The sequence below is a fragment of the Phragmites australis genome, chromosome 9 (genome assembly GCF_958298935.1).
Source record: "Phragmites australis chromosome 9, lpPhrAust1.1, whole genome shotgun sequence".
Taxonomy (NCBI): domain Eukaryota; kingdom Viridiplantae; phylum Streptophyta; class Magnoliopsida; order Poales; family Poaceae; genus Phragmites; species Phragmites australis.
In genome coordinates, this window is record NC_084929.1 from 8,069,915 (window position 1) to 8,094,912 (window position 24,998).

The window sequence follows — 24,998 nt, forward strand, 5'->3', positions numbered from 1 at the left end:
TATTTTTATTAGATTGCCATCAAGAAATAGTATCTATCATTATGAGATTGCCATCAAGAAATAGTATCTATTCTTATCAGATTGTAACGAAAACCATTTTGGCCAGTAGAGGAAAAAGGGCATCACTATCCTAGAAATGGCCAAGAGCATCACCAATTAAATATAACACATATACTATGAATAACCCACAAGTGCAGAAAGGCAAGTGCTCTCAGGATGGCACAAAGATAAGAACTGAAAGGTAACAGAACAAAGGGGAGGCAAGTGCTCTCAGAATTTGAATTATATCTAGTGGAGCATGATTAAGGACATAAGTACAGTAGCATCTGTTAAGCGAGCATGTGTACAGAGACAAAAGGACTAGCACACAAGTAATCATCATGCAAAGTAGGGCAGCATCTGTTATTATCATGTTTAATTTCGAATACCTATGCAAAGTAGTTGCATTTCGATGTCACAAGATCATATTTACTGAAAGATGGCACCAAGAGCATATCTCGAGAACCTATTTTATAAATACAAAATGCAAGTGCAAAACTTTGGCCTACCACCAAAGAACAGATTGGCATATCTTCAGGTGACTAATTCAAGCAGTCAGCAAGAACCAAGTCCAAATTTCAGCATGCCATTGTTTCGAGAACCATTTTTCATCATCATAGACAAGGATCAGAGACTATGCATCACCATTCATGCACTTTCATTGTCCCTGGATGTAAAACCAGGCTAACACAGTGCACCACGGCTCCTACTTGAGGGGGAGGGGATGGAATGGGAGGAGGTGGACGGGGAGGAGAGGGGGGCTTACCTCAATGGCGACGCGAGTGGCTACTAGTCCGCGATGAAGGCCTCAAGGAGAGGGACGGGGACATCGTTGGTGTGGAGGATTGGGACGATGTTGGGGAGGAGGATGGCAATAGCCTCGAGGAGGACAACGATGTGGAGGAGGACGGGGATGGCGGGCTCGGGCTCCTCGGTGTGGCCTCATGGTCCTCAGGGAGGGGGACAGGGACATCGTCGGGGTGGAGGACGGGGACGACGTCAGGGAGGTCGACAGGGTCGGCGTCAAGGAGGAGCATGGTGACGGTGTCGGGGAGGAGGATGACAACGTTAAGGAGGATTGGGATGGTATGCTCAGGCTCATGGTTCTCTGGCGTCATGGGTGAGGACAAGGCAGAGACCGGTGGCAGCACTTGAGGAAAGGGGAATTTTTTCTAAGTTAGGGAGGGTGTAGGCCACACTTCGGTTATATAAGGGGGGCTTCCCTGCTAGGTCAAAGTGTGTACCGGTAGTGAATGGAGGGTTTCACTACTAGCACAATGTGTGCACCAACACTGAAGGGAGCTTCACTGTCGTCTCAAATGTGTGCCGACAGTGAAGGGGTGATTCATTGCATTAAGAATGGATCGTTGGCACTGAAGGGAGCTTCAGTGCCAGATCTAACCACAATGCCAATCTATCACGCTATTGCTTTTGATCTAAAAAAAAAGGCACTCAGAGCTATCAGCAAGATAAGATGAGTGTTCCTATGGAAAGGAAGAGATCAGGTCAAAGGCGTCCATTGTTTGATTGCTTGGCGAAAGGTGTGTCGACCCTAGGAACATGGAGGGTTGGGTATCCATGACCTCGTGACTCTTGGATGGGCCTTGAGAATGAGATGGCTATAGTTGCAAAAAACACAGCCTGATAAACCTTGGGCAAAGTTCACAATTTTGGTCGACCCTGACATCAAGGCCTTTTTCTCAATTTCAGTGGTGACCTCGGTGGGTTAGGGCGCCAACACCCTTTTTTGGTGTGATCGGTTGCTGCATGGATAGGCTATCGTAGACCTGGCACCTAATCTCATTGGCCTCATTCCCAAATGGATTGCCAATAGGAGTACTGTGCAAGAAGCCATGGTGGGCAATACGTGGATTCATGATATTCGTGGTTCTATATCTCTTAAAGCCCTATTGAAGTACTTGGAACTGTGGGATTTGATCTCCGAGGTCGTGCTCCATCCTGAATTACAAGACGAACATTGTTGGAGACTTTCTTCCTTCGGACAGTACACAACAAAGTCAGCATATGAAGCCTTCTTCTTGGGAGCTATACACTTTGAACCTTGGAAGTTGATCTAGAAATCCTAGGTGCCACGTCACTGCCGCTTCTTTATATGGCTTGCAATCCACAATAGATGCTAGGTAGCAGACTGCTTGGCGAAGAGGTCTCCCACACCCTACTGCTTGTATACTATGCGATCAAGAGGACGAGACCATCAACCATCTCTTGGTCTCCTGTGCTTTTGCTCGACAAGTATGGTATTACTTCTTTAGGATGGTTGGACTGCCAGACTTATCGCCTCGAACAATGATCCAACCTTCATTGTTTGGTGGTTGAGATCTTGTAGGAGGTGCCCAAACTACTGAGGAAAGGGTTCAACTCATTGGTGATACTTGTGGGCATGGATGATATGGAAACATCAAAATGATTGTGTGTTCAATGATGGTTCTCCAAACTTGCAAAGAATACTGCACCAGGCTATTGAGGAACTTCAACTTTGGCGACATGCAGGGGTGACTGGACTCTTCGTGCTCGCTGTGATAGGGGGCCTAGTGAGCTACAGGATGAGTGCATGGTCTTTGTAGCATGTCTAACAAATGGAGTCTGTAGAGTTTTGAGTGGTTATGTAAGTTATGCTAGCGTGTGTTTTGGTGTGAGTCCTTTTGTTCTTCTTGCTATTGTGTGTTGACTTGTGTTCTGGCTTGAGTTGTGTGCTAGAATGTTGTTGGACCTATTTTCCTCTTCTTAATGCAATGATGTGCAGTTCTCCTACGCATTCGATAAAAAGAAGGGGTGATTCACTGTCGACCCATGATGTTAGTTGGCTGTGAAACCCCCTCCCCTGCGCAGCGATGCAATTTTTTTTTTTTTTGCTGAGCACAAGCATCGAACCAGTGACCTATGGCCCAAAGTCCAAATGAACTAACCGTTGCACTACTCAAGTATAGTTATTAACATGCTATTGACCTCTAATCCTAATATATATTTATTTTATTTTGAACTTGCAATATACCAAAAATAAATTTTGTATATACCTAAATTTTATGGTTAAATTTTCTAATTCAATAAAAATTTAAAATAAATATGTTCATACCTAAATTTCTATATTGGGGTGTGCTAATTAATTAAAAAATATAATTGGAGCTTCCTATATATCTTAATTTGATAGATAAATATTTTAAATCATTAAAAAATATAAATAAATATGCTCATAACTATAGCTAATGTAAATCAATAGTAAAGACACCTTCATTAATACATAGTAATTCATGTCCTTCATTAATACATAGTAGTAAATAGCAATAGTGCTTGTACTACTCCTAATTCATTAAAAATCAAAAATCAATATGCTCAATAATAAAGACATCTTCCACCATAAACTACAAATTGAAGCTTCCATAAAATAAGTGAGGTATAATTGCATCTAAAACAAATTCATACATAGTAATTCATGTCCTTCATTAATATGCAAATAAAGCTACTTAATTTGGCTTAATGATTCGCCCTTCATTATGGTCATGGCTAACATAGGGAGGTTCGTTGGTGTCTTCCATGAGACCTAGGTCAACATCCTCCTCGACAGGAGGTAGCATGTCGAATTGATTATAGTCTTCCTCGTCGACGACATTCTCCACTCCGACAATCCTTCTTTTTCCTTGAAGAACCATATTGTGCTCCTCATTATTAGCCGTGTGAGGGTCCTTTACATAAAATACATGCATAACATCTTTCACAAGTATGAATGGTTCTTCTCTGTATCGGACGAGTTCTTGGTCCACTGTAGTCATACCGTACTTGTTGATCTTCACGCCTCCTAGGAGTCTGACCCATTGGCATCGGAAAAAGAGGAACCTTTTACACTCCATAGTCCAGCTCCAAAATCTCCACAATGAATCCATAGGTCTCCCTTTTGCCATTGCAGTCGTAGGTTTCTATACGGACACCGCTATTTTAGTTGGTGCTCTTATTATCTTGAGCTCTTGTATAAAATGTATAGCCTTTTATGTCATATCTTTGGAATGTGAGGATTGTTGTTGATAGTCCGTGAGCCAACACATTCAACTGAGCACACCCTATCAGCTTATCCATCACATGCCTACGTAACTAGGTGCCAAAATGATCTCGATGCTCTCGCGCGATCTAAACATCAAACTTCCCTGGGTTTTTGGTGCGTAGCATCTTCTAGTGTCTGAATGTTTGAGATGTCGCCTAGAGGGGGGGTGAACAGGCGTTCCTGAAATCGAAATCAAAATATAAGTAAGTCTAAGAAAATCTAGTTGATTCTAAGTGTTACCATAGGTTACTAGAGATGTAGTAGGACCTTTTCACAAGTCACCTATAGTCACAATCACGCAAACACGCAGATCAGGACAAATCGCCCAAGAATCAACTAGAACAAGAATGAACACAAGTAAGCAAGGAGACAAGAATTTATTTCCCGAAGTTCAGACCCCTCCAATGAGGTTCCTACATCGCCGTTGAGGGGCTCCAAAGAGCTAGGTCTCTCTTAACCCTTTTCCTCACCAAGCGACCACTTAGATCGAGCTTGGGCTTACTCAAGTAGCATCTTCCCTTGTGGAGACGAGGATGAACCTTCACAAATGTTCTTGTGGCATACCACAAACTTGGGTGCTCACAAGTGATGCCTAGCCATCTAGGAGCCCCAAGCTCCAATAATAACAAATGCGGAACGATTTGCTTAACGATGAACTCAAGAGCTCAAAGAATGGAAATTTAACTCACTAGCACTCAATCTCAATCTCTCAACTCAACTCTCAAATTCTTGCAAGAATTAAAGCAAAAGGGAGTGGGGAGAGCTATTGAATGCCTTTGAAAGCTTTTGTCTCATGGTAGGTTAATAGCAAGTGAAGAGAGGGGGTGAGGGAGTATTTATACCCAACCCCCAAAAACTACTTGTTATGCACCTTTCTGGCTTAACTCGGAACTTTCGGGTTGGTACAAGAATTAGCACCCGAGAACTTAGGTCAGGAGAAATCTGGAGGTTCCAGCTACCCAGAATTTTCATGTCAACCCAGAACTTCCGGGTTTGTTTGAAAAACCAAACCGAACACCCTGCTCACCCTACCCGGAGGTTCTGGCTACCCATAACTTTCGGGTTGGTTTGAAAAACCAAACTAAGCACCCTGCTCGGAGCTCTACCCAGAGGTTCCAGCTTCCCGGAACTTCCGGGTTGCACCTAGAACTTCCGGGTACACAGAGCAACTTAGGAAACCTGGTGTTCGTGGGGTGTTGTGTGTCTCTCATCTTTAAGCTAAATGTGTACTTTGAGCACTGAGACATTCTTAAGAATATCTATACGCAACACTCTTGATAGTACAGCATACCTAAACTCAATTTCAGAAATAAAATGAACTTAAATCATTTGAAAAATGAAACCGAACACCCTGCTCGCCCTAGCTGGAGGCTCCGGCTACCCGGAACTTCCGGGTTGGTTTGAAAAACCAAACTGAGCACCCTGATCGGAGCTCTACCTGGAGGTTCTAGCTACCCGGAACTTTCGGGTTGCACCCAGAACTTCCAGGTACACAGAGCAACTTAGGAAACCTGGTGTTCGTGGGGTGTTCTGTGTCTCTCATCTTTAAGCTAAATGTGTACTTTGAGCACTGAGACATTCTCAAGAATGCTCCATTGCTCCAACTCCTTGATTTTGGTAAGACCTTTGAACTAGAATGTGATGCTAGTGGGATTGGAATTGGAGGTGTGCTAATTCAAGAAGGTAAATTTATTGCTTATTTCAGTGAGAAATTAAGTGAAACAAGTCTGAATTATTCCATTTATGATAAATAATTGTATGCTTTAGTTCGTATGCTTGAAACTTGGCAACATTATCTATAGCCTAAAGAATTTGTTATAAATTCTAATCATGAGTCGCTGAAACATATTAGAAGTCAAGCTAAACTGAATAAACGACTTGCTAAATGGGTAGAATTTATTGAGTTATTTCCATATGTCATATAACATAAAAAAGAAAAGGACAATGTGATTGCTAATGCATTTTCTAGGCATTATACCATGTTATCTCAACTTGATCATAAGATTTTTGGTTTAGAGACCATTAAGGACTTATATGCTACTGATTTAGACTTTAAAGAAGTGCTTGAACATTGTAAAGAAGGGAAGACATGGAATAAATATGCGCTGAATGAAGGATTGCTCTATCATGCTAACAAGCTATGCATTCCAGCTAGCTTCATTCGTCTTTTGTTGTTACAGGAGGTGCATGGAGGAGGATTGATGGCACATTTTGAAGTAAAGAAGACTGAAGATGTGTTGGCCGCCCACTTCTTTTGGCCAAAGATGAGACGTGACATCGAGCGCTACGTGTCACATTGCACCACTTGCAATAAAGCTATGTCTTGTTTAAATCCATATGGTCTTTACATGCCTCTTCCTATTCCTAGTGCACCTTGGGAGGATATTTCCATGGATTTTATTTTAGGACTGCCTAGGACAATGAGGGGGGGTAGCATATTTGTAGTTGTGGATCGATTCTCTAAAATGGCATATTTTATACCTTGTCAAAAGAGCGATGATGCTACAAACATAGCTGATTTGTTTTTCGGGGAAATCGTTCAACTACATGGAGTGCCTAATACTATTGTCTCGCACCGTGATGCAAAGTTTTTGAGTCACTTTTGGAGACCACTTTGGAATAAATTGGGGACGAAGCTGCTATTTTCTACTACGTGTCATCCTCAAACTGATGGTCAAATAGATGTCGTCAACCGCACATTATCGACCATGTTACAGGCGGTTCTAAAGAAGAATTTGAGGATGTGGAAAGAGTGTTTACCACATATTGAATTTACTTACAATAGGTCTGTACACTCTACAACCAAGGTAAGTCTGTTCCAAGTAGTGTATGCATTTAATCCCCATGCTCCTATTGATTTAGTACCTTTGCCTACTTTTGAAAGACTTAATTTAGATGCTACGAAACGTGCTGAATTTATTCTTAAGTTGCATGAAACCACTAAAAAGAATATAGATAGCATGAATCAGATTGCTGAAAATAAAGCTAGGAAGGAAATAAAATTTGAATCAGGTGATTTAGTTTGGTTGTATTTGAGGAAGGATAGGTTTACAGAACTAAGAAATTCAAAATTGATGTCTAGAGCTGATGGACCATTTAAGATAATTGAGAAAATCAATGAAAATGCATACAAATTGGACCTACCTATAGATTTTGGGATTAGTCCCACATTTAACATTTCAGATCTGAAGCCCTACTTGGGAGAAGAAGAAGAGTTTGAGTTGAGAATGAGTCCAATTCAAGAGGGGGAGGATGATGAGCCCATGGCTCCTTCGCATACGATCAATACCACCAATAATCCTCAAATCATACAAGGTCTAATTACAAGAACACGTGCATGACAATTAGACCACCAGGTGAACTCGTTCCTTACTATTCATGCTTCTTTGGATGGATTACTACTAAATTCTTGTGATGTATTATTGTTTAGGAACGTGGGAGAAGCACCACAACCTTACTCGGGAATCAGTGCTTTTGTGCTTTACTTGAGTTATGAATTTTCCTTTGATATATTTTTGTCTCACAATCTCTTGCCATAACCCATGTATTTTTCAAGTTTCCACCACCATTTACAGAGAAGGCTAATATTCAATTTTCATAAATTGTGTATACCCGGCCCACCCTTTTTCTTGGATCTGCACACTTTGGCCCATTTTACCAGATTATATTTTTTTCTTAGTCCCACCTCCCTACCACAGGAACCTCTTTCTGGTTCTGTCCATGTTAACATGAACAGTTTTATGAAAAAGGTACATTGACATGTGGTATATAGGAATGCTGCTCAAGCTAGAGTTATTTAAAGTGACCCTTCCAGCAATAGACATGGATCCACCTTGCCATCCATCAAGCCTTTTGAGTAATTTTTCCTCCAAAGGTAGCCAATCCACAATATGTAGTCTTCTTCCACACACAGATACAATCATCAATGATCATCATAATTTCACTTTTTTTATTGTTGATTTTAAGACCAAACATTCCCTCAAAGAGATATAACAGTAATTTCATATTGACTGCCATCTGAGGGTCATCTTTAAGACACATGATTGTATCATCAGCATACTGCATGATGGTCACCCCTTTTGGAATGTATTGAGGGACTAAACTTTCAATCAAATTATTTTGTTTGGCCATGTTAATCATTTTGGTTAAAGAGTCAGCTGCCAGATTGAACAAAAGAGGTTGTTGGAGCAAGAGTTCTTCTTGCCCTAGCAAGTACGGTGAGAGTTTCTTCTAAGGAGGAGACTCAAGCTTGGAGACGAAGTTTAATAGGAAGGAACACCACAAATGTACTGATGGTAGAAAAAATAGATCGATCTGGGGGGAGTATCACAGCGTGACTTGGTGTTTTGCCATCTCTATGTCTTTCTGCTGTCTAGCCCCTTTTTCTTGCCCAGGCAGCTATGGCCCCTATTTATAGGGTTGTGCGTAGCTTGGTGTATAAGTTACCATAATGTACCAATATCTGGGATCCGACCGATTTACTGGGCCTTATCCCGGATAACTACTTTTCTATCCTACCTGGGAGAGAAATATCTATCGTTGTAACTATCGTGGTGCCTGCCCCCTGAAGGGGGCGAGCCGGTCACCAATTGCGGCCTGGCACCGCACTATCAGGGGTGTCAGGATAGCCCTCACTACTCCAGGGTGCCAGAGTGGTGCCCATCAGCCTAGGCCTTTAATGCCGGTCACTTCCTGGCAGGCAAAGCACGACCAGCGCTCTCCTTCGGGCAGATCTTCCCAGGGCCTGCTGACTCATCCTGCTATCTTCGGAAAGGTGGCCTGACCATCCTAAGGTGAGGGCCTTGGGAGGCATAGAGTAGGGAGGTAAAGGCATTGGGAGGTGGGACCCCGGAGGGCTGGGACTTTGGGAGGCCGAAGCTTTGGAGGATCGAGGCTTTGGGAGGCCTTGTTTTGGAAGGCCTCGGGGGGTTGAGCCAGCGGAGTCAAGGGAAGGCTTCGTAGGCGCGAAGGGGTACCGTGAGAGGATCTGATGATATCAGAGATCGAGCTTCTAGCAGAGGGTTCGGGGGGACCGGTATGGTGATCTTCAACAGTTATCCTCAGGCTGGCTTATTCCCCCCCCCCAACAGAGGTGATAAAGGGTCACCCTATCTAATACCTTTACCGCTGACAAAGTAGGGCCCCAAATTGTTATTCAATTTCACACAAAGGGTCCCCTTGGTAACTACTATCTTAATCTAGTTACACCATTTTTATCAAATCCCCTCATTTTTAGGCATTCAAACAGGAAAGGCCATCTAATTTGGTCATATGCTTTCTTGAAGTCCAATTTAGGGATTACACCTTGATTCTTATGTACTTTAGTGTCATGCACAATTTCATGCAGTGTCATGATTCCATCCATAATGTTTCTAGATTTGATAAAAGCATTTTGGCATGGGTCAATAATGCTGTTCATGATAGGGTCCACTCTCACAGTGAGGACCATGGTGAAAATTTTGTATATAACATTTAATAGGCAAATAGGCCTATATTTCTGAATTTTGTTGGCCTCTTTAATTTTTGGGATTAAGGTAATCACACAATAGTTTAATCTACTTAGGTCCAAATTTCCCTCATAAAAATCATCAAATAAAAGCAATAAGTTAGTTTTGATGATATCCCAGCATGTTTGATAGAACTCAATGGGAATGTGGTCAGGGCCAGGGGCAGTGTTTCTCTCCATCTCAAAGACAGCCTTCTTAACATCTCCCTCACTGAATTTCTCGATTAGCTTCCCATTGTCAGAGTTAGAGACCTTTTCTTTTTCTTGCCAACAACTGCTATCCATATGGAAAGAGGGGGGATCAGAGGGACCAAACAAGTTTTTGTAATAATTAGTGGCATGGTCCAGCAGGTGGTCACCCCCTTCAATCACTCTGTCCTCATGAACCATACTAAATATCGTATTCTTTCTTTTCTTCCCATTAGCAATTTTATAAAATAATTCATTGTTACCATCACCTTTATGAAGCCATTTCACATTGGATCTTTTATACCAATACATTTCTTCCACATCAAGGATTTTCAACAATTCAACTTGGATTTCAGTTTTTCTGGATAGTTGCAGTGGAGCTAACAAATTGTTTTCTTCTAAAGCTTCCAAAGAAGCTAATTCACCTTTCAATTCTCTTTTCTTTTTCTTTTGATCTCCTTTAATGTGGTTACCCCAGCCTTTTAGATAATTCTTAACCCTTTTGATCTTAATTATCCATCTATCGAGATGAGATTTAGCCTTCACTAGTTTCTCCTAAATGTCTGTAACAATTTCAAGGAAGTCAGCGTGTGAAAGCCAATTGGTCTCAAAACAAAAAGGTTTTGGACCTTTGATCTCATCGTTTTCAGTTTGTAGGATGAGATGGTTATGGTCAGACATATATCTTGGAATTTTGTTCAGAGTAACTAGAGGAAACATCAATTCCCATGTCATATTCATCAAACATCTATCCAACTTTTCTAGGGTAGGGTTTTCCCTATTGTTACTCCATGTGTATTTTCCACCCGCTAGGTGTATTTCCCTAAGCTCATTAGAGTTAATTATGGCATTAAACATGTCTAACCATTTATTCATCACAAAGGTCTTATTCTTCTCATAGTTGTATCTTAGGATATTGAAGTCTCCACTAATCAGGAGAGGATATTTATGGTTTATACTAATATGAGAAAGTTCAGAGAGGAACTGCTCTTTATCCTCATCTTGAGCAAGGCCATATACAATCAGTAGGGACAAAATATCTTGTAGCTTTTGTCAAAAATATTAGCTACCACCATAAACTCACCATCCTGAAAATCCACTACATCAAATCTGTCTAACTCATCCCACAGAGAATACCCCCAGATTTGCCAAAAGAGGGCAACCAGTGCCAGGCAAAGGATTTTTGATAATCAATTTTCCTAAAGAATTTGTCACCATCTTTCTTTTTCATAGTTTCTTGGAGGCCTACAAAATCAAATTCATAGTCATGCAGTGGGTCTTTAAGGTAAGGGCCAAATCCTTTCTTACCCACACCCCTACAATTCCATATAAGACCGATCATTTTTTCTTTTTGGGCTTTGGGGCCTTCTTTACATTGTCATCACCAATAGAACAATCTCGTTTGGTGGGCTCATCAGAGGTGGGAAAGGCACACAAAGGTTGCCCTCCCCTTTTCCTTCCCTTATATAGAGAAGCCAGAGACCTTTTTTCTCTTTGCTTTCATGGATGATACTTTGACGAAGACATCATCAGAATCGTTGTCCTCATTCCAAGCTAATAGTTGTTGTTCAACAGAGGGGAACTACGGCTCATCCTCTTTTATAGTTGCATTTTTCGCTTCATCTAGATCATGTCTAGCAAATTCCAGATCTCCAAGGAGATCTATCTTTTTCATATCATCACCATTTATGCTAATACCCATTAGATTAGCCTTATCAATAATGATTTCAGCATCCAACACAGCAAAAGAATTATGGGAGGTTAAGTTGGTACCTGAGAGAGTATTAGTTCTTTGCAGCTCTTCCAACTTCTGAATTCTTTCACTTCTCCTTTTTTCTTCAGTCTCCACCTCTTTCCTGACAGTTTTAGTAGGTGGTATCACTTCAACTTCCTTGAAGACTTCAGTCTGATTGTCGTCTTCAAGCGAATCATCTTTTGTGGCTTCCCGAGCCTCCTTCTCAGTAACATTTTCCTTGTTGGCGGACTCCACTTGTGCATCAATAGCTTGAGCATCAATCTATTTTTCATCTCCCTTTTCCTATTCCTCATAATCTTCCTAACTAGATATGTCAGTCATGGGGGGTTGGGAGACTGTTTCAAGGCTTAGAGAAGAAGCTCTAGTAACAGCAGCCTGAGAGAGCACAATTGCCTTCTTCGCTTCAATAGCAGTGAGAGGATCAAATTTGGAGGTGATGAGATTGGAACCATATTCATTGATGACAATAGATGTTAGGTTTATATTTTTGAACACCCAAAGCTTCCTGTGCTCCAGCTGATCAGCTCCCTTGCTGAACTGGCTCAGTTCTAAGTGTTCCCCATCAGAAGCAACTATGAGTAGACCCCCATCTTCATCACTATCCTCATCGGATGGCACTTGTTCATCTCCAAAGGAGTAGGGGAGGGTCCCATGCTCAAGTATTGTTTCTATGCATCAGCCATAAATTTTCTGCCATCAACATCCGTAGCATTAGGTTGTTGAGTTCCACTAGTAGACTGACCAGATTGAGAGTTTTCATTCAGCTTTTGCTTCTTTGGTGATTGTTACACAGGCTTGTCTTGTGTTCCAACCCTTACCAATTTGTTTCCAGTTGGATTGGTGGTCCCCTCCTGGGCCACTTCTCTCTGAAAGTGGAAGTCACAAAGAAACAGCCTCAGGGCACCTTCCACCGTAGCAGGTACTTTAGTCACATCCTTACAGCCAATTTTGACTAACATATTCATATCTGTTCAGGTTTTCTCTGTCCACTTCAAGAGAAATACCCACAAAGGAGCCAACATAGCTGTTAGTAACTTTATCTCTCTTATCCTGAGGAATTCCCCTAATTCTGAACCAAGCAACATCTAAAGCCCCATTTTGCCCCCACAGATGAGCTCCATTTGTTGATCTTGATAACAGCAGAGGGAACAGTGCTCATCCTCATTTCCAGGAAATGAGAGAGTTCATCAACTTTCTTGGCTGTAGGGAACCTCATTTGGTATTGGTTATCAGACATCTTCTTTGCAAACCATCTCCAGGTGGAGGTGCGGCCAGCTAAAGTTATAAATTCATTTTCAATTTGTCTAGCATTAACAACTCCCTCTTTAACAGAGATCAGGGCACATGTTGCCAGATCCTTTGCTCCTCCTTCTTTAGATTCAGATGGGACATAGAGGAAACCTTGTCCCTGCATATCAAATCCACAGAAAGGGGCAATATACTCCCATGATTTACACTGAGGGTAAGCCATGTTTCTATTTTTTTTAGAAGAAGGAATTTCTTTATTCCGGTCTCTGCATAAGGTATGCACTCAACAATCCATTATTACATTCTTCCATCATTGCTGCAAATAGAGTGCCAACACATAGCACAAATTCAAAACCAGCATCTAACATGCTTTCATGAAAGTAAATATCGCAAACCATCAAAAGCAAAGCCTATTAGTAAACATCCACCCATGCTTGGCGAATATATCCATAGTGGTAGTCTCCAGCATGCGGCAACCCCATCTCATCTTTTCTCTTGCATCCTCCTTCTGAAGCAACGCCCAAGAGTGTATCCAATGAGTCCCCTGAAAATTACCTGCATATAAGAGTTTGGCTTTGCTTTGTCAAACACAATATCATTCCTACTCCGCCATATATCCTAATATAAAGCAGATGCCCCAGCCAAGATCTGATATCTAACATTGGAGTCTACATTCTGTATCCAAGAACCAAAAATATGTCTTACAAAATGCGAGCGTTGTATACCAAATAATATTTGAACGGTTCTCCAAATGAATTTAGCAAGATGGTAATCAACAAACAGATGTTGAATAGTTTCATTGTTATTACAAAAACAACATTTCCCACTACCCTGCCATCTTCATTTCACTAAGTTGTCCTTGCTTATAATAACACCTTTGTTCAAATACCGTAGGAAAATTTTGATCTTTAAAGGAAGTTAAAGTTTCTAGAGCATGAAGTTTGTTGGAATGATATTATGATTTATGATAGCTTTATACATAGATTGAACAGAAAACGTGCCACTTTTATGTTGTGGCCATTGAAAGGTGTCTTGTTGATTGTTTAGCTGAACCAAAGCTATTTTGTCAACCAACTCACACCATTTTGTCAATTTATCCCCAATTAAAGAGCTACAAAAGGATATATTTAAGGTAATTGTACTTAGGACATTAGCTACCATAACATGTTTTCTATGAACTATGTAATAGAGTGTTGGGAATTGATCTTTAAGAGGAGATGTACCTATCCATTTATCCTCCCAAAAACGAACTTGAGTTCCATCATTAACTTTAAAGTCTCCTAACATCACAAATTGGTCTTTGACCTTCATAAGGCCATACCAGAAATGAGAGTCACATGCCTTCCACTGCACTTCTCCTATTGTTTTATTATACAAATATTTTTTCGTAGTAATTGTTGCCATAAGCCATCTTCGTTAATGAGCTTGAACACCCATTTTCTAATAAAAAATCTATTTTGAACATCAAGGTCTTGGATCCCTAACCCACCTTGATCCTTGGGTGTACATAAGATTTCCCATTTCCCATTTGGCCAATCTATACTTTTTCTTATGTTGATAACTCTGCCCAAAAAATCTTGATCTGTAATAGCCTAATTTCTTTAGTATGCCTTGTGGTACTTCAAAAAAGGACAACATATACATCGCAATACTGCTTAATACTAAATTGATCAACACCAAACGATCACCTACAGATAGGTGTTTGCCTTTCCAACAGCTAAGCTTTTTCTGAACTCTCTCCTCTATTGTTTTCCAATCCTTATTACTAATTCTTCTATGATGCATGGGTAACCTAAAGGGGTAATTCCCCATCCCACACCCAAAGATTTTTTAGCACAGCTCTTCATAATCTTTTGCCTCGCCATAGCAAAATAATTCATTTTTATGGAAATTGATCTTCAAGCTGGACAGCTGCTCAAATGCACAAAGTAAGAGTTTCATGTTCTTGGCTTGCTCAATATCATGTCCCATAAAAAGAATTGTATCATTAGCATACTGAAGGACTGATAACCCTTCATCTACCAAATGAGGCACAACACCTTGTAGCTGCCCCTCTTCTTTTGCACGTGAAATTAAGATTGCTAGCATATCTACTACAATATTAAACATAACTGGTGAGAGGGGATCACCCTGTCTGAGCCCCTTTTTAGTTTGGAAATACTTTCCTAAGTCATTGTTTCTCTTTATTCCAACACTCCCTCCTGTTATAAATTGTTCCACCCAGGAACACCATGTATTGGAGAATCCTTTCATTCTCAGCATTTATTGAAGAAAAGACCATTTAATTTTGTCATATGCTTTTTCGAAATCCACCTTAAGAATAACTCCATTTAGTTTCTTTCGATTCATTTCATGGATAGTCTCATGTAAAATCGCAACTCTTTCCAATATATACCATCCTGGCATGAACGATGTTTGCGTCGGTTTTACCACCTTTTGTGCTACCCCCATTAATCTATTGGTAGCAGCATTGGTAAAGATTTTGAAACTAACATTCAACAAACATATTGATCTGTATTGTTGTATTTTTTTGGCCTCCATGCTTTTTGGTAGTAAGCTAATGATCCCAAAGTTAAGGCTATATAACAGTAAATTACCAATATGGAAGTCATAAAATAGAGCCATCAAATCAACTTTTATAACTTCCCAAAACACTTGATAAAATTCTGCTGGGAAACCATCGGGTCCTGGAGCTTTATTGTGCTCCATTTGAAATACTACATCTCTAACTTATTTTTTAGTAAATACCTGAGTGAGTAATTCATTCTCCATATTGTTACTTGAGGAATATCATCCCTTCGAGTTTCTGTCATAGCAAAATGACTACTCTTTGGAGGGCCAAACAATCATCTGTAGTAAGTTGTGATATGTTCTTTGAGCGCCTCATCTCCTCTAATGATTTTGTCATTATGTTCCACCTGACAAATTCCAGTCTTCAATGTTTACCATTCACTATCAGCTGGAAATACTTTGTATTTCTATCTCCCTGTAACAACTTAGTTGATTTTGCCCTTTGAAACCAAGCTATCTCCTCCTCCCTCAACAAATGAGACAAACGTTCCTTAAAGACACACAGAACATCAATCTCATGAAGCAGGAGAGGATTACTTTTGGCCTTTATATCTAGCTCATCTATTACCTTTGTGATTTCCTCCTTCTCTTTCTTATATTTACCATTGTGGTTTTTTGACCAGCCTCTCAAGTATTTTCTAAGTCTTCTAATTTTATTTTGCTACTTCTCCATCGACGTGTGCCCCTTATTTTCATTAGCCCACACATTAGCTACTTGGTCAAAGAAGCCCTCACGAGTTAGCCAGCATAACTCGAATCTTAAGAGTTGCTGATTACTATGTGACGATGGTTCTTTAGAATCAATAAGTAAAGGTGTATGATCTGATATATCCCTGCTTAAAGCTTCTAAAGTAGCCATAGGGTATTTAAGCTCCCAGTCCGTACTTATTAAAATTCTATCCAACTTTTCATAAGTTGGTGTATCGTTTGAATTTGCCCAAGTAAATTTACGACCTGATACATGAAGCTCCCTCAAGTCTAAACTTTCTATTATTGCATTAAACAGGAATGACCATCTATCATCATATCTGTTATTGCTTTTTTCTTCTGGTTTCCTTATAATGTTGAAGTCCCCTCCTATCATCATTGGTACTTTTTCCTTACAACACGCATGAACCAGCTCAGCAAGGAAAATCCCCTTTTGCTCTGGTTGAGCTGCTCCATAAATAGCCATAAGAGCCCATTGGAATCCATCCACTTTATTTTTGAGGTGAAATTTTACATAAAAATCTCCCTCAATGATTGAGCTGATATCATAAACCAACGGATTTACCCTCAGAAGAATACCCCTGACTGTCCCCTTGGGATTGTCCAGTGCCATAGGAAATCTTTATTACCACAGAAATGATATAAATAAGAACACAAAAAAAATAGGATCTGCGTGTCTCTAAGATTGTTATAAAGTCCAGTTTCTGCTCTACAGAAGTATCAAAAAGGAATCTATACTTATCCAAGTCCTTAAGACCTTTGCTATTCCAAAAAATTCCTTTCATTTAAAGCCCCATTTTTTATTTGAAGTTGTCCTATTAACTCAGACTTTCGGAACTTTTCATTTGTGCTGTGTCTTTCTTGAGGAAACATTTTTTGAACCACAACCAATATGGTCTGTTTACTCATCCATTACTTCCTTTGTCAGGTCACTACACAAGTGTCTCAGAGTAATGTTGTTTATCTCTTCATTTTCATCCTCCGATGAATCACTTTCCCCATTTTCATCAATATTTTTTGTTTTAACATTAGATTGTTCTATTTCTGTATTTTTAATTTTTTTAATAGAACTTATAACATCGTCATTGCTGTGTCCCAAATCTATCCCTAAAGCTTTAATATTTGAGGAAACATGCTGATCTGAAAATGATAAAATTGAGTTATGGGCCTCCCAAATTGTGCATTACCACCAGCCTCTCTGCACGGACCTGCGAGTGTTCATCTGCAGTGGCCTCTCTCCTTTTGCTCCATCGAATTGGAGTTGCTGGCTTGGACCTTTTGGATGGTGTCAGCTGTGTTGCCTCCACTACATTTTGAGCATTTTCCATCATATTGCACTGCTGTCCCATCTCTGTATCCTTTTCTGCCATTATTTTATTAGCCACTTCCTCAAGTAAATTATGCACAACTTTGTCTAGAATCTCATTTGCATGTGTCTTGATCCAAAGCTCAAAAGCTTCATCAGACTTTTCAGATGCTTGACGCTCAGCCTACTGTTTGGTTTCGTTTATGGTGGCCGATTCATCACCTGTAGCACTAGCATCGCCAAGTGCAGAGCTCAGCTCGGCCCCATTCCCATCTGGCACTACCTTGGCTCAGGATTGAGTCCTCCACGTGGGCCACTGCAATGTCACTCTCCAGTTGACCATCTCTGCCCTTCTCTTTCTCCTCAGTGCCCAACACACCATCTACATGATTCCCACAGACATCTACCATTAGCAATGGCATATCAGACCGCTCAAACACTATCCCTTCATCTACCATTGCCACCATGAACTCCTCAGGTACTTCCCTGACATGTCGGGTGAATTTTTTGTATTGGGACATAACAATTGTATTTTCCATCTCACTTGGTTTAAGTGCACGAGATGTACCAGGAGGTGTTGTCCCATTTCCATCTTGCGATAGAAATGATTTGGGTTTATGTCTTTCCCACCATTTTTGCTCCTCTTTGGATCTCTATCTGTCATGTCCTCATCATCTCCAAGCAAATACAATTCATCATCTTCGTCCATATGGTCTTTGTTCATAGCTTTTCCCAACTTTGATGTCGACCCTTCCCCATCTTCCACTATAAAGTAAATGACATGTAAATCTTTACCAAAAACCACGTCAAGTGTTTCAGGGATTAACTTTGGGTCCAACACCGCAATCTTGATCCTCGCCAAATCATTGTGATGTGTAAACACCATATCGACCATCTGAGCTGCTCCAAGCACGGTACCCACTGCCCAAAGTGTCATGAATTGTCTTAGGTCATTTGGTATACCTCCAACCTTTACCCACACCTCTAGTAACCTAAGCTTGGCTACATCTTCATCCTTCCAGTAGTCAAATTCCAATTTAAAACGGGACAAATCTTCACATTCATTTCCCCAAACTCTACGATTCTGTGCAATTCCATGGCATTTGGGAAAGAAACTAAGAAAGTATTACCCTCGAGTTCCTTCACTTCCCACGCCCAATTTGGTGGTACCAACCACTCAAGCTCAGTTATCACCTGTACCACCGACAAACTTCCTCTCTTTACTTTGGCCACACTTGATACTACATCTGTTTTTCCTTTTCTAACATCCTTTTCTGGAATAGGAATATGAAAGAACCCAAACCCTTTGACACTATATCCTACTTGGTATGAAACAAGTTTCTCTGCCTTTAACAACCCACACTTGTGTGTCACATGCGACATGCTCTCGCATATATCACAGTATAATGGCATAGGACAATTATCAATCACATGGCCCCTTCGAGAACAACGATTGCAAAATAGCTTGTTTTTTATCGCATCCCCTACCTGAACCGATTGAATACATGGTTTTCTCCATCCACCTTTTGAGCCTTGTCCTCTGTAGAAAGCTGTGAAGAGGGTGCGGCACCGGCACCGGTGGGCATCGACTGGTGCTCCCCACATACTGATGCACTTCCAGGTGGCACCGTTCCAGAAGCATTCCCAATCGGAATGACCACTGGATGAGCTTGATTGTTATGCTGTGGCTGATTGTGAGTAGTTGGTTGAAATTTTCTATTTTCAAACCCTGTATCCCAGCCTAAAGGACGTGCAGTGTGTGTATGCCGGTACTGCCTGCCCTGATCCCTGCCACCTTGTCCTCCATATACTGGGTTGAACATTGCCGCATTATTGTATCTTCTAGCACCACAGCCCCCATCATGACCATCATATTCATAGTTCTACTGCCTTTTATTAAACCCTCCATTTGCTTCATGATTTACCTACCCCAATCGATTAGCCAGAATAGCTCCAAACGTCATCTGGGCACCATCGGTCCCAAACTGAACCTGTGATCCGTTGTTGCCGAAACCGCCAGGTCTAGCTGCATAGCCAAAACCTCCTTGCCCTCCTTGCCCATTAGCATGAGCCACATGGCTACCAAAGCTGATCATTCCAGAGCCACTATCGATATTGGGTTGACCACCACTATTTCCAATCGACCGCCCACCTCCAAATGCTAGAGTCCAATCAAATCCACCGTGGCCACCACCACCCTGATTCATGGTTGTCGAGATCTAATGAGCCCTAGTGTGTTGCTTCCCCTGATGAACAACCTTAGCATATGACCGCGAGATCGATCGAGACCCAGGACAATGCGCTTAAGGGTTTGTTCGGAGTCTATTCCTAGTTCCAGTCCTAGAGAAAAGATACTCTAATCCTTCTGGTGGCCTGAAAGTAACTTTTTGTGGCCCATTTGTTAGTACCTGTTCCTTCCAGCCCAAATGAGTTAGCCCTTCGCCGACCAAACTTGGCTTAGTTAACACGGATGAGCCATTGATTGTTGGCCTTGGGCAAACTGCAGCTGAACTACACAAGTCCAGCTTTGGCTCGATTGTTTTTGAAACTTAAATTGAATCTAGATTCAAAAAATCTGGCAGATTTAAATTTTGAAATGGAACAGTCGTTTGCTCTGACCTACCACCACCATCCTCTAATCTGGTGATCACCGAAAAAGGTCTAGACCTATTCAAAGTTGATGTTACCTACAACCTAGGACGTGAAGAATGTGGCGCTGAACGAACACCTAGCCTTCCACCATGGCAATCATGTGCAACAATGTCTCCCAATGTTCTTCGGGACGATATGGGTGGTTGAGGCAGTGGTCCGACCCTGTGTTTCAGTCTCCGCCAATTCTTGCCCATCGATTCCACGATCCTTGTGGTGAGTGTGCACTGCCATTGTCCTCTTGAAACATATCGATGTCCACCTGCCAAACCACCAGATGGGCTCACCATTGTTGATGATGTCAGAATAGAGAGGCTCTTCTCCTCGTGGATCAAATCCGCCATGGAGTATCCAGCCTCCATGGCCGCATGGACAAACTCCAATGTGGTCGGTGTAGCCACCAACTTTTGATCTTCCCCATGCTCATCATCCGACTCATCAACATTAGCCAATGCCCAGAACTTGGATTCACTCCCTACCTTTTGGCAGCCAGTGAGCGGGTCAGCCGACGTCGTGAGCTGTTGCCCAACAGGCCGAGAACCTTGAGTCACAGAGTCCACTCACTCTCCGCGTCTGCTGCTGACTACATCGTCAACTCCGCCGGTGGTGGAAAAGCGAGAGGATGTGCCATCAGTTAGTTAGCACGTGACCCATCACTCATAGGGAATGTGACCTTAGGTGCTAGTCTTTTCCTACATCCCTCAGCCCTATGTCCATTTTCTCCACAGATATCACATCTTGGTGGCACATCTTTTTCATCCTTTTTAGCATTACCACTTTCTTCCTTCTTAGGTATACCCTTTAGATTCGGATCTTGTGCTTCCTTGTTTTTGCTGTTCTATGTTTCCTGGGACATCTGCATATCCTCTTTCAACGCATCCTCTCCCCTAACATAACCACGTGTACCACCTTGCTGCTGATGTTCTCTGTTTTGCCGTTGTCCCCACTGCTTCTGATCCCGTTGAGGTCGACTGCTCTGGTTGCCTTGGTGATTGTTGAAGTTGCGCCCATATCCAGCACGAGCTCCTGTTACCCAGCTCGCGTTTCATATCTGCCTGCTCCAAAGCCCGCACGATGAGGAGCAAATTTTTTGCCATCCATCCTTCGCCTCGATTGCTGAGGAATCAGGTGAGGAGGGGTACGAACAACCTGAGCAAACAATCGAATATCACTTCCAACGGTCGACCAACTCCCCTTTTGCTCGATTCCACCGAGGGGAGTATGAGCATCAGCTACAAATCTCCTAGAATCTGCAACAAAAACTATCGCACAAGGTCTCACTTCCGCACTTCTACCCCAAATGTGATCGAACCACCTCTCCCACTATGATCTAGGGCTTATAGTGCTAGAGTAGCCAGCAAAGGGGCGATGAGCCGAATCGCCAGTAGAGGGGCGAGAGGGACTGAATGGGGAGAGAAGTGGGTGCGGTGCACCGAGCTGTGGGGTAACTATACGTGAAGGGCCACATCTCTATAGCAGGTGGGCCTCCATGTCCCAATGGATCGGCGCTGATTGAGACCCACACGCAACAAGCACACCGTGTTTCACCATGGGGCTCAGCTTCGCGCTCTTGCTCTGCGATTCCCATGGCAGATCTCCACGATCCAACACTCCTGGTGGCCTAGGGCTATGATAGGGCGAGAGGTGCACCATGCTTACCTCGCCCTACCTTCGCGAAGCACCAGGGGGAGCGGGACGTGAGCATGAGCGGAAGATAGATGATGAACTCTTAAGGAATCACCGCACACTGTGTTTCACCATGGGGCTCAGCTTCGCGCTCTTGCTCTATGATTCCCATGGCAGATCTCCACGATCCAACACTCCTGGTGGCCTAGGGCTATGATAGGGCAAGAGGTGCACCATGCTTACCTTGCCCTACCTTCGCGAAGCACCAGGGGGAGCGGGATGCGAGGACGAGCAGAAGATAGATGATGAACTCTTAAGGAATCGCCGCGGAATCGCCTCTTGATGAAAATTATTGCACCCTAGATTGTCTTCTCTTAGACTTGTCTTTCTTGTATTTGCTATAGTCGCCTTTCTTCAAGAATTTCTTTAATTTCTTCACAAAGAAAACAATTTCTTCATCATTGGAGCTCTCTTCTTCACTTGAACTAGATTCTTCATTTTGCTTGTTTTTGCTTGCTTTCAATGCCACTTCTATGACCTTCGAGCTTGAGTTTTGCTTGACAAGGTTCTTTACTTCCATGGCTTCCTCCTCCATGAGTTTATGAGCTAGGATACTTCCTAGCACATCACTTGGCATGAGTTTCTTGTAATCCCTTCTCTCACAAATGAGTGTTACCAAGGTAGGATTCCTTGGTGTGAAGGCTCTCAACAATCTTCTCACCACTTTGTGGTCATCTAGCTCATCAATTCCAAACCCTCGAATCTTGTTCATGAGCACCATCATGCGGTCATACATCTCTTGGGGGCTTTCACCATCAAAAACCTTCCCAATTTTTCTTCCAAGAGCTCGACCTTTGACTCTCTCACACTTGTGGTGCCCACATGTGCCACTTGAGGTATCTCCTAAATTTCCTTAGCCTCCTCAAGCTCATCCACCTTGTTGAATTGCTCGGGGCTCAAGGCACTAAGGAGCACGCTCGTTACTTGAGCATTCCAATGAATTGCTTGTTCTTGCTCTGGTGTGAGTTCTATGTCTTCCTCTGGAAAATCAAGACCTACACACACGATCTTCCAAATGCTCAGATGGAGTAAGATTAGATGCATCTTCATCTTGTGCCACCAAGCGGTATACTGCGTACCATCAAAGTACGGCGCACGCCCAGAAGGCACAGAGATGAAGTTGCTAGAAGATGAATTTAATTTGCTAGAATCTAAACCAACTTCGACTCCCCTTTTATCGTTGGAGCTGTTTGTTGTTGAAGCATTACCCAACTCAATAGGTTTCTTCGAGCTGTCACCCGATGTTTCATCCTTCAGACTTTTTGGACTCTTCTCCCCGGACACCAACATCTTCAATTTCTCCAAGCGGTGAAGCCTTGTAGGAGATTAGGCTCTGATACCAATTGAATGTTTGAGATGTCTCCTAGAGGAGAGGTGAATAGGCGTTCCTGAAAATTTAAAACTTTGCATTGGATTAACAGAATTTGGAACTTCCGATACCCGGAAGTTCGGAGTTCAACCCAGACTTTCCGAATGTAGAGAACGAAATCAAAATATAAGTACTCCTAAGTAAATCTAGTTGATTCTAAGTGTTACCACAGGTTACTAGAGATATAGTAGGACCTTTCCACAAGTCACCTACAGTTACAATCACACAAACACGTAAATCGGGGCAAATCGTCCAAGAATCAGCTAGAACAAGAATGAACACAAGTAAGCAAGGAGACAAGAATTTGTTTCCCGAAGTTCGGACCCATCCAATGAGGTTCCTACGTCTCTATTGAGGAGCTCCAAAGAGTGGGGTCTCTCTTAACCCTTTTCCATACCTAGTGACCACTTAGATCGAGCTTGGGCTTACTCAAGTATCCTCTTCCCTCGTGGAGGCGAGGATGAACCTTTATAAATGTTCTTGTAGCACACCACACACTTGAGTGTTCACAAGCGACACCTAGCCATCTAGGAGCCCCAAGCTCCAAGAGTAACAAATGCGGAAGGATCGGCTTGACGATGAAATCAAGAGCTAAAAGAATGGAAATGTAGCTCACTAGCACTCAATCTCAATCTCTCAGCCCAACTCTCAAATTCTTGCAAGAATTAAAGCCAAAGGGAGAGCTATTGAATGGCTTTGAAAGATTTTGTCTTGTCGTCGGTCAGCAGCAAGTGACGAGAGGGGGTGAGGGGGTATTTATACCCAACCCCCAAAAACTAGTCATTATGCACTTTTCTGGCTTAACCCAGAACTTCCGGATTGGTAAGAGAATTAGCAACCGAGAACTCAGGTCGGAAGAAATTCGGAGGTTCCAGCTACCCAGAACTTCCGGGTCAACCCAGAACTTTTGGGTTGGTTTGAAAGACTAAACCGAGCACCATGCTCAGAGACCTACCTGGAGGTTCTGGCTACACAGAACTTTCGGGTCTACATGAAACTTTCAGGTCAACTCGAAACATCCGGGTTGGTTTGAAAAACAAAACCGACACCCTGCTCGGAGCCCTACCTGGAGGTTCTGGCTACCCGGAACTTTCGGGTACACTAAGCAACTTAGGAAACTTGGTGTTCGTGGGGTGTTATGTGTCTTTCATCTTTAAGCTAAATGCGTACTTTGAGCACTGAAACATCCTCAAAACTATCTATACGCATCACTTTTGATAGTATGGCATACCTATACTCAATTTCAAAAATTAAATGAACTTAAATTTATTGAGTAGCCACGTGTTACTTCTCTTTTCCTTTTTGAGGGTCACTAGCATCTTTTAACTTTACATTTGGACTAACACCTATTGCATAATCTCATTAAACTTTATTAGTCCATTAATCGCTTGTCATCAATTATCCAAAACTCACATAGGGGGCCTAGATGCACTTTCAGTGTTCTTCAACATACGGGCCCACTACAACTAATTGTTGCAAAACTGCAAAATGTGCTTGCGTGAATGAAATAGGGTCCTTAGTACAGAATGAATTTGCACCTATCGTCTCATCCCTTGTAGCCTCCCCTCATGGCGAGATACAGGCATACCAATTCGATTTGAGATTCATGTAGTCGATGCAGAAATCGATGAGCTCCTTGGTTCCCTAGCCCTTGGCCATGTAGCCTTCTGTCTGATTTCAGTTATGAACATATTTCTTCAAAACTCCCATGCACCTCTTCAAAGGGTACATCTGATGCAAAAGCACAGAACCAAGAATTCGTATCTATTTCATAATGTGAACAATGAGATGCACCTTGATATCAAAAAAACATTGGAAGGAAACATGACTCAAGCTGGGATAGAGTCTCGACCACGTCTTCATGTAGCTTATCTAGCTTGGTCGGATTGATGCCATATATGATATCGCGTTGAAGAA